Source organism: Populus trichocarpa, chromosome 4, assembly GCF_000002775.5.
Source record: "Populus trichocarpa isolate Nisqually-1 chromosome 4, P.trichocarpa_v4.1, whole genome shotgun sequence".
Taxonomy (NCBI): Eukaryota; Viridiplantae; Streptophyta; class Magnoliopsida; order Malpighiales; family Salicaceae; genus Populus; species Populus trichocarpa.
In genome coordinates, this window is record NC_037288.2 from 4468260 (window position 1) to 4484494 (window position 16235).

Sequence of the window (16235 nt, forward strand, 5' to 3'; positions counted from 1 at the left end):
TTGGTAGCAACCTCCAACCACACACGAGGATTATGAGGAGGATGGGTGAAAGTGTCTTCGTCAAATTTCGCAACCATATTGATGTTTAGTGTCTCCTATAAAAAAAAGAACAGGTTAAATTCCTAAATTAGGTTTCATGTTTTTTATGCAAAAAAATAATCTTAAACTAATGATAACTATAAAAAGAACTTACAAAGAACACTTTCGCTCTTGTATCAACATATGTTTTCTCCTTTTTCCCTTATCCCATTTTCTTATATGAGTTTCCTCATATAACTTCATTCAAATCAGTTCTCACCTACGCTGTTTTTCTTACAAATGAAATAGATTGTTCAAAGTCTCACAAATAAACACTAATTAGAACATCACGGAAAATAAGAACATTTAGTAAATGTCACAGTTCTGAAGCACGACATAGTTAAACTCTAATCTTCTATCTCAACTGGTCGACAAGTTGAATCCAGTTGTATTAATCGGTTGATCGTTTCACATAAAAACCATAATTTTATGAAGTTTTTCTTTCAAATATGTTTTATGAGTCAAAATATACATCTTTGTCCAACTTGTTGACTAAAAAATAGACTCTAACTAAAATCTCAAAAAGTAATTGTTCACATAGTAGTGGGTGATTATGAGCAGTCAGGTGTGAGTTTGTCTTAACTAAATGAGGATTTATCCCAATAGATTATGTGGATGGCCTAGCAGATGCATTCATAAACTAGTGAGATAGGTCTAGATCTAAAAGGAGGTCTAATAGTGTCATATCAAAATAACAGCTCAAAATGACTATAACTTTTTATTCGACCATTGAATTACACTCAAATTTTTATAGGAATTTTTGGAGGCCATTTTCCTTTTAGTAGCTATTATGTTGCTATGCGGACCATCGGATCTTTAGATTTAAAAAATCTCGATAAGGTCCAATGGTTTTGGCAATTTTGAGATTTTCCTTGTTATTTTTGGAACCAATCAACTGGTTTCACTAACCATTATGAATCGGTAAATCGGTTGAGCCAGAAATGGCACAGTTTAACCATGTCGTGCTTTAAAAGCGCGACATTTACTAAATGTTGTTATTCTGAAACACAATAACTATCTTGTCGCGTTTAGAAATAACGATATTTAGTAAATGTCGCGTTTCTGAAGAACAACATGGTTACACTGTGCCATTTCACCAAATCTTTTTAAACCTATATCAATTCACCAATTGTTTTAGTTTACTGTGCTAATTACCTAATTTATCTTCTTTTTTTTCTCCCACCATATTTGGAAGTCATTCACGGTCCTTTTTAAAAAAATTTATTTCTCCCTTTCTTTTTTTCTATTGAATGGCCTTTTATAGGTGAATGTACCGCACTAATGAGAATCAAAACCGTAAAGATAGTCTTGGAAATCAACTTAGGTGTACTCTTTGCTTGATTTGTGGAGAGAGGATTAAGTTTTGAAAAGTCGATCTTGCATAAGAATGGAAAGGATAGGTTGTGGTTCTTGATGAAAAGCTGACTGAGGGGGTGTGTTCGACTCAGAATCTGTAATGAATCCTGGAAGTTAAACCCTGATTTCTTGTGCCATGATTATAGCCGACATATTAGACGACACATTTCTCTTGTTTTTTTGCCACTAAAAGTTTCAATTAGAATCAATATTAAACGCTAATGCTGCATGAGAGGTAATTGTCTGTGCTTTCCTTTTGATGCCAAAAAAGCTGCAAAAAAAGATGACAACAACTTCGTTCGCTTTGAAGCTTCAAAGCATATTCTTCCCCAATTTAAGCAAAACGCACCGTTTTAGTTAAAATGAAAGACCGTCTTTTTTTCTTCTCAATTAGAATTAGGTTAACCTAATTTTATCACATCAATTTCAGATCAATCCTTCCTTTTCAATGCCAAACTATTTGGTCCCTGAACTTCTAATTTTCTTATTTTGGTCAATTTTCACCTATTGTCATTAATGTTTTTCAATTTTACCCCTGACCAAATTACAACATGCCCTCTAATTTTTATATTGCTCTCATCTCGGTTCTTGTTCCTTTAATTTCTCATCTTTAAGCCAAATTGAAACCCAATTTCAATCATTGTTTTCAATTAAGCGCCTAATTGATTTTCTAAATTCGCTATTAATTTCAAAATAATCTTTGAACTTCTAATTTCTTTCATTCTCGGCTAAATTAAATCAAATTAAGCCATTTTTCTTCAATATCTCTTCAACTCATTCCTCAATTATGACCCAAAAATTCTTCAACTTCATCTTTGCATATTATACTCAATTATTGGTCCAATTTCCACCTTAACTATGTATTTTTTTTATTTTTTATTTTCTTGTCTTCTAGATTTGTTTTTGTATTTTTTTATGATTTATTTTTTAACTCAAAAATTAATTAAAAATAATGAAATAATTAAAATTATCTAAATTTAATGAATTTTTTTATTTTTTCTAATATATAAAAAAATAGAAAGTCAAAAATTGAATTATAACAACACGGTACACGGGAAAATTTAAAAAAGAAGTTAATTTATTGCTTTTTGACTTGATTGTAAAACATGTTGTATACATGGATGAACCTTGTGGCTTTTATATATGGTGGTCCATCCGTGGTCGATGGTCCCATAAATGAACTGGTTTATAGATGCCTGTCCCGTATAGATTCCATTTCCGATGGACTGCTCCAACTATGAAAAGCCTAACGGGAGCAATTGAATTGATGGCAATGTGTTAGGAATGGAGACAAAAGGCTCATCTGGAGTGTGCTGTGAAGAGAGGATGCGTGTTAAAGATGGAGGCTGGAAAGTAGTGAGACATGAAAGCTGAAATATCTGGAATGGCCGCATGTCTGAAAGTCAAGGATGCCTGCAAATTGGCAGTAATGTTGATTGAAAATGGGGATGGTTGTTCTTCCAGTTTTAGCTATAAATAGAGGGAACTTGCGAGGGCATAAGTAGAGCCAGAAAAAAAAGAGAGCTGCCTTGGGCAGCAGTTGCAGCAGCAACAGAGGTAGAGAGAAATGTGATAGGGTGGGACTTACACTAAGGGAGTTCCTTCTCCTGCATTGTTATAGAATGTTATTGTTAAGTTGTGTTCTATATATCTTTGACATTAATCAACAGACCCTACCACAACGTAGCATATATGATATAATCGGTATTGGACGACTCACTCCTTGTATAATACAGAAATATGCAGAAGCAATTGCAAAGGAAAGATCTTGGCCTCTACATGATGTGAAATTTTTGTGCAGAGTTAGCAATTAAAAGTATAAGTAAATGTTTGGTAAGAATTTTACTCCATAGCTTAACTTATGAAAGTGGAGGTGATTTCACAGGGAGCTTCTTTATTGAGCTGTGACATATTATATATTGGGGTTAAACATATTAAATTATTTAATTATCAATTATTATATTATGTTAGGATTAAAATCATCTAGTTGAATATTGGAATTTGTTGTATTCTTTGAGTTAAAACTAGTCAATTGGCCCCGCTTCTTAAATGTGGAAGCATGCGTAGCTAACACGTTTTTCAACTTCAAGAAATAACTTTAATGGTGAATAAAAATTGATGCATATATTTAATTAAATTAAATAAGAATTATATACATTAATAAATATATATTTTGTGGGAAATAAAAACATATAAATTTTGTATGAACCTCTCTATCTTTAACAATATTTTTGAAAGTTATAGATAGGATCACAATATAAAAATACTGCAAAACAAGTAAAAAGATTATTAAATTGATTTCAGTTATCTTATAATCATTTATCTATATACATATTTTTTGATCTTTGACTATTATAGTTGTGGTGTTTCCTTCCTGGGTTTTTCCTTTACTTCATCATTTTCACTATTCAAATTATTGGAATATTTTGTTTAACATATTCATTAAATATACTCTATGTCCAAAATTTAGTTTCATAAAAAATAACATCTTGACTAATAATAATTTTATATAAGCATTTGAATGATCATTATTTCCAAAAAAAATAGTCTCTGAATGACTCTCCCGTATTCATTCTAAACAATTCGAATTTTGATTGAAGTGTTTGAAGTTATATCGATTCTTTACTCTAGTTGTTCTTTAATATTTCTTTCTCATCGAATCCCAAATATTTTTGGAAGTTTCCTTGCAAAGAATGGTTTCCAAGATCGATTGGTCAATAGATTAGAAAAAAATAATTCTGTCTTGAAATCTTTTAATTATTGCTCTTTTATTTTCATTATTTGCACATTTGATATTATTGATCTAGATGGTGGTTGAATTATTCCTTAAGAAATAATTTGCCAATACTCTTTGGACTTTAAAAAATTATCCATTAGTATGCTTCAATGATCATGATGTCCATTAAAGTGAGGAATGACAAGTTGAACAAAATTATCAGAAGCCATGATTTGTTTTTGTAAAAAAAACTGCTGCTGAAATCTTCAAGCTGTGATCGGACAAATAATTATTCTATGCTTCTGCTAAATGCTACGAGAGGAAGGGTCTGTACTATGCTGCTGCAGTTATCCGCTTCTAAGAAAAACTGATTGTCAAGCTGAGAAAATATGAGAGCTGCTGCTGAAACGTTACTATGAAGGAGGTGCTGCTAGTAATTTTCTTCAATTATTGCGTGCCAAGTTGTCAAGTTGCTGCTGTACTTGATGGAGTGGTCTCTACAAGCTGCTGCTGGACGAGGAAGTTACTGGACTGCTACCAGTTGTTGCTGTTGGCGTGGAAGCTACTGCAGGCTGCTGCTGGAGCTGTTAGGAAGCTACTGGAACCTTTTCGCTGCTGGGAGGACGTGCTAAAACTTGAGTTACGTGCTACTGGACAGCTGCTGACTTGGGAGTTCGCTGCTGCTGCTTGTAATTTGCTGCTGCAATGAAGAACTGTAATTGCTGCTGCTACAATCATCTGCTAGCGCTGCTATGAAGAAAAGGTGCTGATGGTTTGTCCGAGATTGAAGCTGCTGCAGTTCTTGTTTACTGTTTCGAAAACTCTGTTGTGTTTTCGATGGTCAAATGGAGAAAAGGCTGTGGTGTTTTTATCTCCTAATTAACATAAGTTTTGATACTAATTATTGGAAATAAAAACATATAAATATTTGGATGAACCACCCAATTTTTATTGATCAATTTACCCTCTCACGAACACATTTATCTCAATACATTGACCGTTATATATATTTATAGGGAGATTACACATCTACCTATCATAATATAACTAGGAATCTAACTATCTAATTAAACAAGAATTTTAAAAAGTAATGGCTACTTAAACATGACAGGGGGCTAGAGCTTTCCAAGAGTTTATTTAGGGTTCTGATTTGGTTGAGTATCCCATACAACATCATCGGTATACATGGTTTCGGAGAGGTTCTATGAGCAGGATTGATAGGGCTTTTGCTCATTCTGAATGTCTGATACAATTCAATTCTTTGAGACTTATCCGTCTTCATCGTGGGCTATCTGATCATTTTCCAATTGTTCTTGGTGAGGGTTTGATGTCTTGGGGATGGAAGCCATTTAAGGGATTAGACTGTTGGTTCTCTGATCCAAGATTCATTTCCATATTAAATGATTTTTGGATTGAGGTGAGTGATATGTTTCCTGGTAGATATAAGGTTATTAAGAAGATCAATGACTTTAAAGAAAAGATGAAAGTTTGGAACAAGGAATCTTATGGAAACCAAATTAAGACTCTATCGTAGCTGGAGACTTCTGTTCAACAGATAGAAAACAGAGGAGAATTCAGGGGACTTACAGAAGATGATAAAGCAACATTGAGTAAGTTGGTTGCAAAAAGATGGCAAGTTAACAGGAATGTTGAGTTTTATGGAGACAAAAATCTCGATTATCATGGATGAAGCTGGGTGAACGTTATACCAGATTCTTTCATTTATCAGCAAGCATAAGGAGTAAGAATATGATTCATCAAGTCAATATGGATGGTAAACTCCCATGTCGCATGCAAAGTCAAGAACGCAACCAAACGGGATGCCAATGATGTAGTAACATGCAAGATTGACATAAGCAACAAATGCTTGCCATCCGCACCCAACAGCCACACCTTCAAAAGGAAAATTTAGAGAAATCAGTCAGTCAATGAAATGTTTTCTAACTGTTGGTCTCTATGATCTACAAAGAAAGTTTGTTGAGTTCACATAGATGTGACGGGGTGGCTTAAATTTGGCGGCATGCCCTTAAAACGACAGGCAGTAAAAGACAGCAGAGAGGGGACCGCAAGAGAACTGCAGGAACATCCACAATACTATCTCACATAAATCATGGAGCCTTAACAGATAAAACAGGTTGGACTACACCTAGCACGATGGAGGCTGCGAGGAAAGGAGATAGCTCTGAAACAGCATCGGAAACTACTGTACCGCTAGTGAAGGCATAGCTTATGGCATGCCGCAGTAAGAGCACAATAACAGCCAAGATCACAGAGATGAGTAGCGAGCATAAATTTACTATTATAACAGAAAATGATGTTGGTCTGGGATGTCCAGCACCCAACTCGTTGCTTACTCTCACGCTGTAACTAACAATAGAAAAGGATAGAAAAAATAATTGTCATTATTTATGTTAATTTTAGTTGTTTATATATAAAAGACAATAAACTATCTTGGGATTATAAATTGGGTCCCAACAAAATAAAAAGTAGAGGAGGGTTAGGAATAGGATGGGTTACTGCATAAAAATAAAGCCCTTTCATTTAAATGGCTTTAGAGACTGTCGTCAAGAAACCAAGATGGTTGGGAAGACTTGATCAACAACAAGTACAATCCAACTGTTCAAAATAGTATGCCTTACTAGGCATCTATCTTCTAGTTCATCAGGTATTTTCTCCACTATTCACTCTGATGATCAACAATTTTGCTTTGAAAAATAACTTTAGATTTATAATAAGGATATGTAATTAATAGAATTCAGTTTTGAAATGATATTTGGGTTAGTGATAAGCCTCTTTTTTAATTCTATCAACGATTGTATCAAATGTCATCTCAACAATTTAATACTACTATAGGGTTTTGGGATAATGATTGTTGGTATTGGAATCTAATATGAAATTGATGTTTTAGAAATAATGAAAATGATCACCTCCAGAGTATGATGAATGCCATTAATCTCATTGACCTTCACAATTATAGAGAAAATAGAAATTTTTGGAGTATAAATGGTAAAGGCCACTACACTGTTAAGTTGTGCTATACTATCCTTGATAGACTCATTTACCCGGGTTTGAAGATATACAATGTCGTCACTTGGAAGGGTGTTTCTCCTTCAAAAACTGAATTTCTTCCTTGGTTAGCTATGCATAATAGGTTATACACTCGCTCTTTTTTTGGTTACGAGGAAAATTATCATGATGCAAGAAGATATATGTCCTTTTGGTTTTTCTAAGTTAGAAACTACAGCTCATATCCTTTTTCGTTGTCTGATATCTTGGAAATTCTGGAACAGAATAGTTAGCTGGTGGGGATTTTCATGGTGCATGCCTCTTTTCTTGGATGATTTGTTTCATCAATGACAAGGAATGATTAAAGAAAAGTTCCAGTGAAAGGTTTGGCAAGGATTTTTCTATATAATAGTATGGATTATCTGGCATACTAGGAACAAACTCATATTTGATGCAATTACACGAGATTCAGAATAAGTTTTTTTGCTTTTTATTTCACAATGCTGTATCTTGGATTCGTTCTTATAATCCTAGTTTTGTTTATTCTAGTATGGATTTGTTAAGAAATAGAGATTGTGTAGTAGATTGGAGTAATTAGTACTTGTATATCTTGTTATGCTACCATAAATTGTTGAAAGCAGAAGAACACAGAACTTGTCACATTTTACTTGTAATTTGAAGACAGATTGAGTCACGGATGAGAAGGCAACCAGACCAAAATATTTTCCAGAAAAATGGCAGGAAAGTCGATTCAAAGGCAGAAAAAAGGTACTGCAGATTTCCCAATTTTAAATGTATATCCTTCTCTTTGATGTCTTCCTCTTCCTCTTCTCATACCCTTTATTTTTCATTACCTGTTTCATAGAGGGAACGGTGTGCTATGCAGCAGCTATAATGCTTTTCACCAGGGCTGAGATTACGTGCCGAAAAATCCCTATGAAAGAAAAGGATTCAACTCATCAAATCAAGGGATTAAAAATGTATGTTGCAGCATTCGCAACCCAGGACTGACTAAACTAAGGGACGGACAACAATAACAAATAAGTTTGAACGAAAGAATAAAGCAGAGGAAAGTCATTCTCCACCATGCTCACGCCAATCTGTGCTCCGAATCTAAATTTGCTTTCTTTTAGCTCTAAGAATGATCTTTAACTCATTAAACTATCTCCCCTTTCAATCTTTAAACTATCTCCCCATATAGTTTTCTCTGAATAAGTGTTGATGGTCACCGAAGAAAAGCATGCACATAACTTCATAGGGTTAAGTAAATCACTCTTCAAACAATGGCCAACATATAATTGATTGGTAAACCCAAATTACATTGCAAATGTTGAGCATTAACAACCAGCACACAGGGGCCTACACAATGTTTTACACTGAAACCATGAGAAGCATGCCTAACAAAATATCTACGAGGAAAATCTGGACCAAATTTCCATTTGGCATCACCATTTAGTTATTAGAACTGAAGCAATGAAGCAGAGCAGGAAAAACGCACACTGAGACAATTATAAACCACCCAAAACACAGAATATCAAAGAAAAATTATCCGAGGCAAACAATTTACTAAGAAACAAACCATAAGCATCAAACAATTGATATTCCATGCTCAAGCAAAAAGAATTAATGGGTGTGGGGGAGGGGAAAACTGGTTAGCAGGCATTTGAAACTGTAGGCAACAAACAATGGCAGCTCAATAACCAACGCAACAACAAGCATTCTAAAAAGGATAGCAAAACATGAAAACCCAGAAAAATCAATTCCTTGTATATAGGCTAGAATCGTTCTGTTTTTTATATTTTGCTTTCCTGTATATGTTTCTCTTGTATGTATTCAATACATGCCAAAGTAAATTCACAAGCGAAGATTTCAAATCTTTATCTCTTATACTTCATGCTTTGTTATCTGTTCCACGCAATTGTTCTGTCATAAAGTGGGCTAAATTAGGTTGAATCAATGGAAATTCCTTTTGATTTGCTGATTTGCACATGCACAACAATAATCAGAGTAAATTATTATGCCTCAAATCAAGCTGCTCCACTTGTTAATTTTAGCCTTAGATTTTATGGAAAACCAAGAATTGTTATTGTAAACAATACAAGGCACGCAAAACAACAAATGCAATAAGCTAGTAATGGATAACAAACACCCAGAAGGACATAGCAAATCAACGAGAGCAATAGCTCCCCAAGCACCATGAAAAACTGCAGCCCAGAAGAGAAAACAGGTTATGAAAAAAAGAAAATCAAATATCATATAGGCTAAGGCGCACGTCTCCTAGACACTAAAATATATCCAGTCCTAAGTGATTAAAAGTCCACCCCAACTAACCCGAGAAGACGTGGCAACTAGAGAACTACCAAACTGAAATTAAAAATAACAAAACTATAGCATTAAGATTTCCAAGAAAGATTTCAAACCAAACAACAATGGATCCATTTAGTAATCTAGTTAAAAACCAACCTGACCTAGCCAAAACTCTAATTTAGAACAGACACAAGAACTATCAAATCCAACATAGCAAAGAGCAACCCTCCCAATGCATAAAATAGGTAGATTGTTCCAACAAGTGGGCACTCTTTTTTCTGAACCACCATGAGACCTCAGCGTCGCTGCCCTTGATCAGCAGGCATCCTATGATCCTTCAACCGCGACAGCCGAAGACAGCAAATCCGGTTGCTTCCGCTATTACTACCTCCCCCGGGTACTGCATTCTCCCTCTTCTGAACCCCTTGCATTCTCTTATGCTGACAGGTATGATGTTTGGTTCAAATAGATGAGTTAGTTTATTTGTTGTCAATTTTCTTTCTATCAACAATTGCAAATGATGACGGTATAGACAATGAAATATTCACACCAAAAAATCAAATTTTACCACTAATTTTTCATTGGAAACTCCATCGGCAACTAAATTGCTGATAGAATTTTTCATCGTTAATTCTGTTAGAAAGTCCTAAATATTTTATAAGTTTTGTCAAAATTTCCAGAATGGATGCAAAGATTCCAATGAAATTGCTGAAAAAATGCCTCTCTATCGATGATTCAATCGGTGTTTTCACTATTTTTTTTATGTTTGTTGTTATAATCCTCAAGCCAACAATTATCATCTAAATACGCAAGCCAACATTTGCTTATATTAAACCAATAACCACACCAAAAAAAAAAAAAACACTTGTGCAATGATTTAAATAACGAACACATATCCAAAAAATATACAACAAAATTATCTAATAAATATAAATATAATGCATTATAAAGCACCAACAAATGTATTACACATTTCTGATTTTATTACACAATGAAATATCTCATCTAAATAAATTCAACACCTTTTCATTAGAATCACCCTCTTCATTTTAATCATTGTTATGTCCAACATCATCTTCTTCATTGAATTCAAGGTCAATCTCATCATATTCATCTACTTTTATATGTCCATTGATACTTAATATTACATTTAACTTTTCAACATCAACATCCATAAAAAGTATTCTTAGTGACATGGAAGTTTAGATTTTCTAACTCTATAGATGGCCGAGTATACTCAATATGGATAAACTAACTCATCTATTTGAAATGAATCTCTCTTAATTATTTCATCGTTACCATCTTCAACTACTTAGACACGACTCGTAGATTTTGTTTCGACAATGAATAACCAAATAATTCTATTATGATCCTTTTAAAAAGAAATAGTGTATGTATAATACACTTATTGGCACTGGTTGGTAAAAATAAAAACATCATTGATATTGTGAAGTCTGCATTTTTTACTAATTTTGATCAAACTACAGTGATGGTCAACTTTAATTTCTCTATAGGTATTATACCTATAGAATTTGAATAAATATAATATATCTTGCAACCTATAATATTACAATTCAATTATCTCTTCTAACTTTTCATAATCATCAACTTAAAATTTATAAGTTGTTTGTGTACTAGCTAAGTTATAAACTAGCGTTGACTAGGATAAGTGGGCTGCTCGTTTATCCAATTGTTTATATCTGCTTTTCTTTCTTCTTTCAAAAAATAACTAGTTCGTCAAGGTCTTTATTAATTAATTTATTTTTCCTGTTTATTGAACAGACAATATGTATATGGTTTTCACGTTCTTGGATTTGTTTTTGTTAATGTTCTAGGTTATTCGGGATTTAATGAACCATGTTTTTGGTACAATTGTGCCTTGAATAAAAGAGAATATTAGTAATATTTCATGCTTTCTAGTGGACTTTGAATCTGCAATTCAGGTCAGGTCATGAAATACAAGAAGAGCTTCACATAACAAAATTATTTATGTTGAATCCTTTCCATGGAACACATCGTCACCTTCTTCAGTGATGGCACCAAGCACATCAGCTATGTTTACCTAAACGTTGGTTGTACCCCGTAATCTTTTTGCCTCTGCCTCTATTACAAAATTAATTGAAGGTGTGATAGCATGTTTGATATTGCCGTAAAAATATTATTTGTTAAAATTTTAATTTTTTTATTTAAAATTAATTTATTTTATATTTTTAAATCGTTTTATAAGTTAATATTAAAAATAAAAAAAATTATTTTAATATATTTTTAAATAAAAATACAAATTAATCATTACTGCAACAGTAAACACGAGTTGGAATTTCCGTAATTGTCCTTCTGAATTAAAGACTTGGAGTTTTCCTTCAAAACAATCTGTCATAATTTTCTAATAATATGCTCATGATTTTTGTTATTATTACTGTTGTAACCTATTTTGGGGTCCCTACACAAAAATAAAAATAAAATAAATAATAAAATAAAAATAAATAATAATAATAATAGATAAATATATAGCCGGAAGAAATTAGAAAAAAAATATATATAATAGGAGGCGGGGACGCTCAGAAAATTATCAGAAAAATTGATTAAGGAGGTTAAAAATATAAAGATTGAAATTTTGACAGTATATTCTTGAATGATGAGAGCCCTGTTGGAAAAGAAAATTTAAATTTGAGGAGAAAAGCCCAAAATTGGATGTTTATGGACTTAATTGGATTTTATTGAAGGTTTAATTGAATTTATAGAGGGTTCGATTGCAAGAAAAATTGATTTTAAGTCAATTTGAGCTTTAATTAGAAGCAATTAAAGTTCTGGGGGCAAATTATAATTTTTAAGAGTTGATTTGGTCAAATCAGGGGCTTAATTGCATAAATATTGAAGTTTAATGGCCAATTAGGGACTTAATTGAGGAAATCCGAGACCAAGGACCGAAGTGAAAAAGGTGACCAACTATAAGGGCGGCGATTGAAGTTGACAGGGATGCAATTGAAATGAACAAAAGATAAATTAAAGATTGATTTGGAAGTTGACATGTTGGCGCCATATTTAAATGAAACGGCGCGTTTTGTCCAAAACGATGCCGTTTCATGCTTTTCAGAAAAAAAAAAGAGCAAAACAGTGTCGTTTTGAGCGACACTGTTCCTCTTTCTTCTTCCCCTGGACGTGCAGCAAGGGAAGAATGAAACTTTTGTTTTTTTCTCTTTAATTCTTCCTGCCTCTCTCTCCCCACATGCTTCTGCCTAAAACCCAAAGCCCCACGCACACCCCCTCATGATGAAAAATCAGCAAGGACGTGCTCTGCAAACCCACGCCCGTTGGCTGCCTAGCTCGACGTCGTGGCAGGGCAGGTTGGCGTCGCTCCCCACGCACAGCGATAGGGCGGCAGTAAGGACGCCCCCGCTCCCCTTTGCCCTATAAATACCGCACTCAACAGAGGGGGGAGGACAAAAGAAAAACGCAGAGAAAAAACAAAAACACAGGAGAAAGCAGAACGAACCGAAAAGAGGACAGGACAAACCGAAAGGGAGAGGAACCGAAATATAGGGAAGGAAGGAAAAGCTTGAAACGGGGTAGGAAAATTAAAAACAAACCAGGAGGACGAAGAGGAAAGTGACCGAAAAGAGAGTAACGTAATAGAGAGAGAAAGGAAAGATTAAGGGGAAGCTTGAAATCGGGAAGGGAAATTTTTTAAAAAACAAAACCGAGAGGACAAAGAGACAACCACTGGTAAACGAAACAGAGAAAGAAAGAACGAAAAAAAATAGAGGAGAGGGGAAGAGGAAGAATCTCTCTCTCCGCCGCTGGAAACAGCAAGATTACTGTTTGGAGCCGCCGTCCGTGAGCCACGACACCACCACCGGCCTCCGTCGCAGCACCGCCAGCGAAGCAGCCAGACCAGCGACGCACCGCCTCCTCTACGCCAGGTAACTCTTCTTCCCCTTCATTGTTGGCGTTTTGCTGTGTTTTTTCTCTCCTGCATGCAGAATGAATAGCGTTCTGCATGCAGGAAGAAGGGAGGGAAAATAATTCCCCCTCCCCCCGTCAGTTATGTTGCTGGGCCAGGCTGATTCTGGCCCAGCATTGTTGGTTTTTTCCTTCTCTGGGCCAGGCTGGTTCTGGCCCAGCCATGTGTTTATGGGCCAGACTGATTCTGGCCCATCCTTACTGTCTGGGCCGGGTCTGGCCCAGAAGAAGATAGGAGATTTTGTTGGGCCGAGATCGGCCAACCCTTTTGGGGCTGAGTCCGGCCCAGTTATTTGGGTCGGGCCGGCCCAGCCCACCTAATATTATATATATTATACTGTTTTTGTTTTATTTATATATATATATATAGATATATATATATATATATATATATATATATATAAATTCTGAAAAATCCTTAAAACATTTGTTGATTTTCCTGCATATTTTTATCAAAATTGTCTAATATTGGTTTTTATTTTTATATCGTAAAGATACAAATCCAGTATTAAAATGCCCGGTTTTCATCAAGACATCAAAAAGTATAATAAAAAAAAATTTGTTTGTTTTCATGCATACGGCTTAGTCTCTCAAAAATAAAGAAAAAAAATCATCACATCATATTTTCATACAACAAAGAAAATTTCAAAAAATATATGTATTAGTATGCACTTTGGCTGTAATAACAAGTTTGTTAGAGCCATGAGAACTAGGCCAATATTTCAAAAAATCTCAAAAAATCTTTTTGTCTTCTTTTAGTATTTGGATTACGAATTTATACGTAAAACGTATTCCTGATATAAAAAATATTTTTTTTTCATGTAGACGTTAGAACGGTTAGGTTTTTACCCGATAAGATAAGGACCTTCTTATTGAGGAGGACTTTTCTTGAACCATAGACGGACCAACAACTAGAAATACAATAACACCTTAGCTTTTTTATCAAACAATCAAACAATGCAGCTTACCTTAGGTAAGGCGTATTTGGGATGCTAATACCTTTTCTTTACGCAATCAGTCCCCGTACCCAATCTCTGAGACCAGTTAGGGTTCCTAGTGAACAAAATACTAGGTGGCGACTCTCATTCTATTTTTCACTGATAAAAGACAAGAATTTCTTGTCTCCCCATATTTGCCAGATAGATAAATCACATTTTACATTGAAGTGGAATATTCGCCGCGACGCCACACACATGCGACAATTACTGTTACACCTAAGCCCTTTTTTTATAAAGAAGTGATCGATAAGAATAGATCTAACGAGTTTCTCGTGAGTTTCTAACAATTAAAATAACTCTAAAAGGCATATCCATTTCACTGTGATGAATTTAGTGTGTTTGGTATTGTGGTAGTTGTTGTGGTAGTTATTTGAAAAAAGTTGTTTTATAAAAAGTATTTTTGGTTGAGATTGATTTGATATTTATGTATGTTTGGTTAAAACTGTGGTTAAAATTGAGGTTGAACAAAAAGTAGTTTAATGTGTTTGGTCAAGTACATGCTTTTGAAATTGAGGTTATAAAATAATTTTAAAAAATATATATTAATATTGATGGTTTTTAATTTAAATAATACTTTATATAAAATATTTTTTATTGTTTCATTAAACTATCTACAATTCCATCACGTATGAAATACATCCGACAAGGACTACAGTTTTTTTGGTTTCTTAAGCACGCAACAACATCAGGTAAAATATAATCAGGAACAAAATTGGGATTGCGATCAAATTCTGCAAATGCTACATCATCAAGCGATCTTTGTCTAATTTATGTAGTGTCATTAAATAATGTTAAACACTAGTTTTTCGAATAAAACACAATTAAAAAAATAAAAAATAATTTTTATTTTTTATTTTACTGGATCAGACTCGTTTCAATACATTTTAAGTTTTGGACCAGAACCGGTCCGGCCGGAACAGTGGAGCTGGCTACACTGTTCAGTGAACAGTGTAGCCAGCTACACTGTTCATGCTAATTAATTAGCATGATGTGCGCAAGAAGCAACAGAGAGGCAGGAACTCGACGAGAGAAGCATGTAATTTCTGCTTCAACAAAACAACGTTTTCAACACAGATAATGGTAGGGCCCACGCATAAAAATCACGGCTGATTTCATAACCAAACACTATGTTGCCACTGTTACATAATAAACGCAGCCACAGACGCTTAGCCAAACGGGCTCTAACTATGGGTTATCATGTATTGCTATGATTAAATGACTATTTTATCCATCTACTCCTAAAAAATTGTTTAAGATGTTTAATCATCTTTTATAGAAATTCAGTGGTCATTATTGTCTTTTGTTGGTCAAATTAGACTTTTCAAACAAAAAATAACAATGCAAATACTATAATACCCTTTAAAAAAGGAAAAAAAATAGCTTATATTAAAAAGTTTTTTGATTATTCTGTTTTTAATTGCACGGTATAATTACTACCAAACTTTTATAGCCAAAGTTTTTTAGAAAGCTTTTTAGATTACCATGGAAGAGTTTTCCTGTAAATTTATTTTTAATATATAGTTTAATTACCTCCATGCACTTTTTGAACAACATTTTATAGGCTACCATCTAAAGGTATTTTTGGAGTTTCTCTCTTGGTTTTTATGTTATATACAATGTGAATGAGAGTTAGTTTGGTCTTTTCAAAGGTATAAAATTTATAAAAGAAATTGTTGGGTGTCTTGGAAGAAAGCGCTAGCGCGCGCGTGGGGAGAAGCCTCCGCATTCAAGTGGCGCGTGGAACGTTCTCTGATGGCCAAAAACACTAGATTGTCGTGTCACCAAATCTGATGAGTAGTGGCATTTTCATTGGA

General features: G+C 34.1%; 1 long non-coding RNA gene across 1 annotated transcript; it reads left to right on the plus strand.

Annotated features, from left to right (window-relative positions):
- The first annotated feature begins 6306 nt into the window (after nucleotides 1–6306).
- Nucleotides 6307–9032, plus strand: LOC112327213 (uncharacterized). Its single transcript, XR_002981326.2, has 3 exons — nucleotides 6307–6815; nucleotides 7441–7924; nucleotides 8022–9032. It is a non-coding gene; the product is annotated as an uncharacterized LOC112327213 (long non-coding RNA).
- The last annotated feature ends 7203 nt before the right edge of the window (nucleotides 9033–16235 follow it).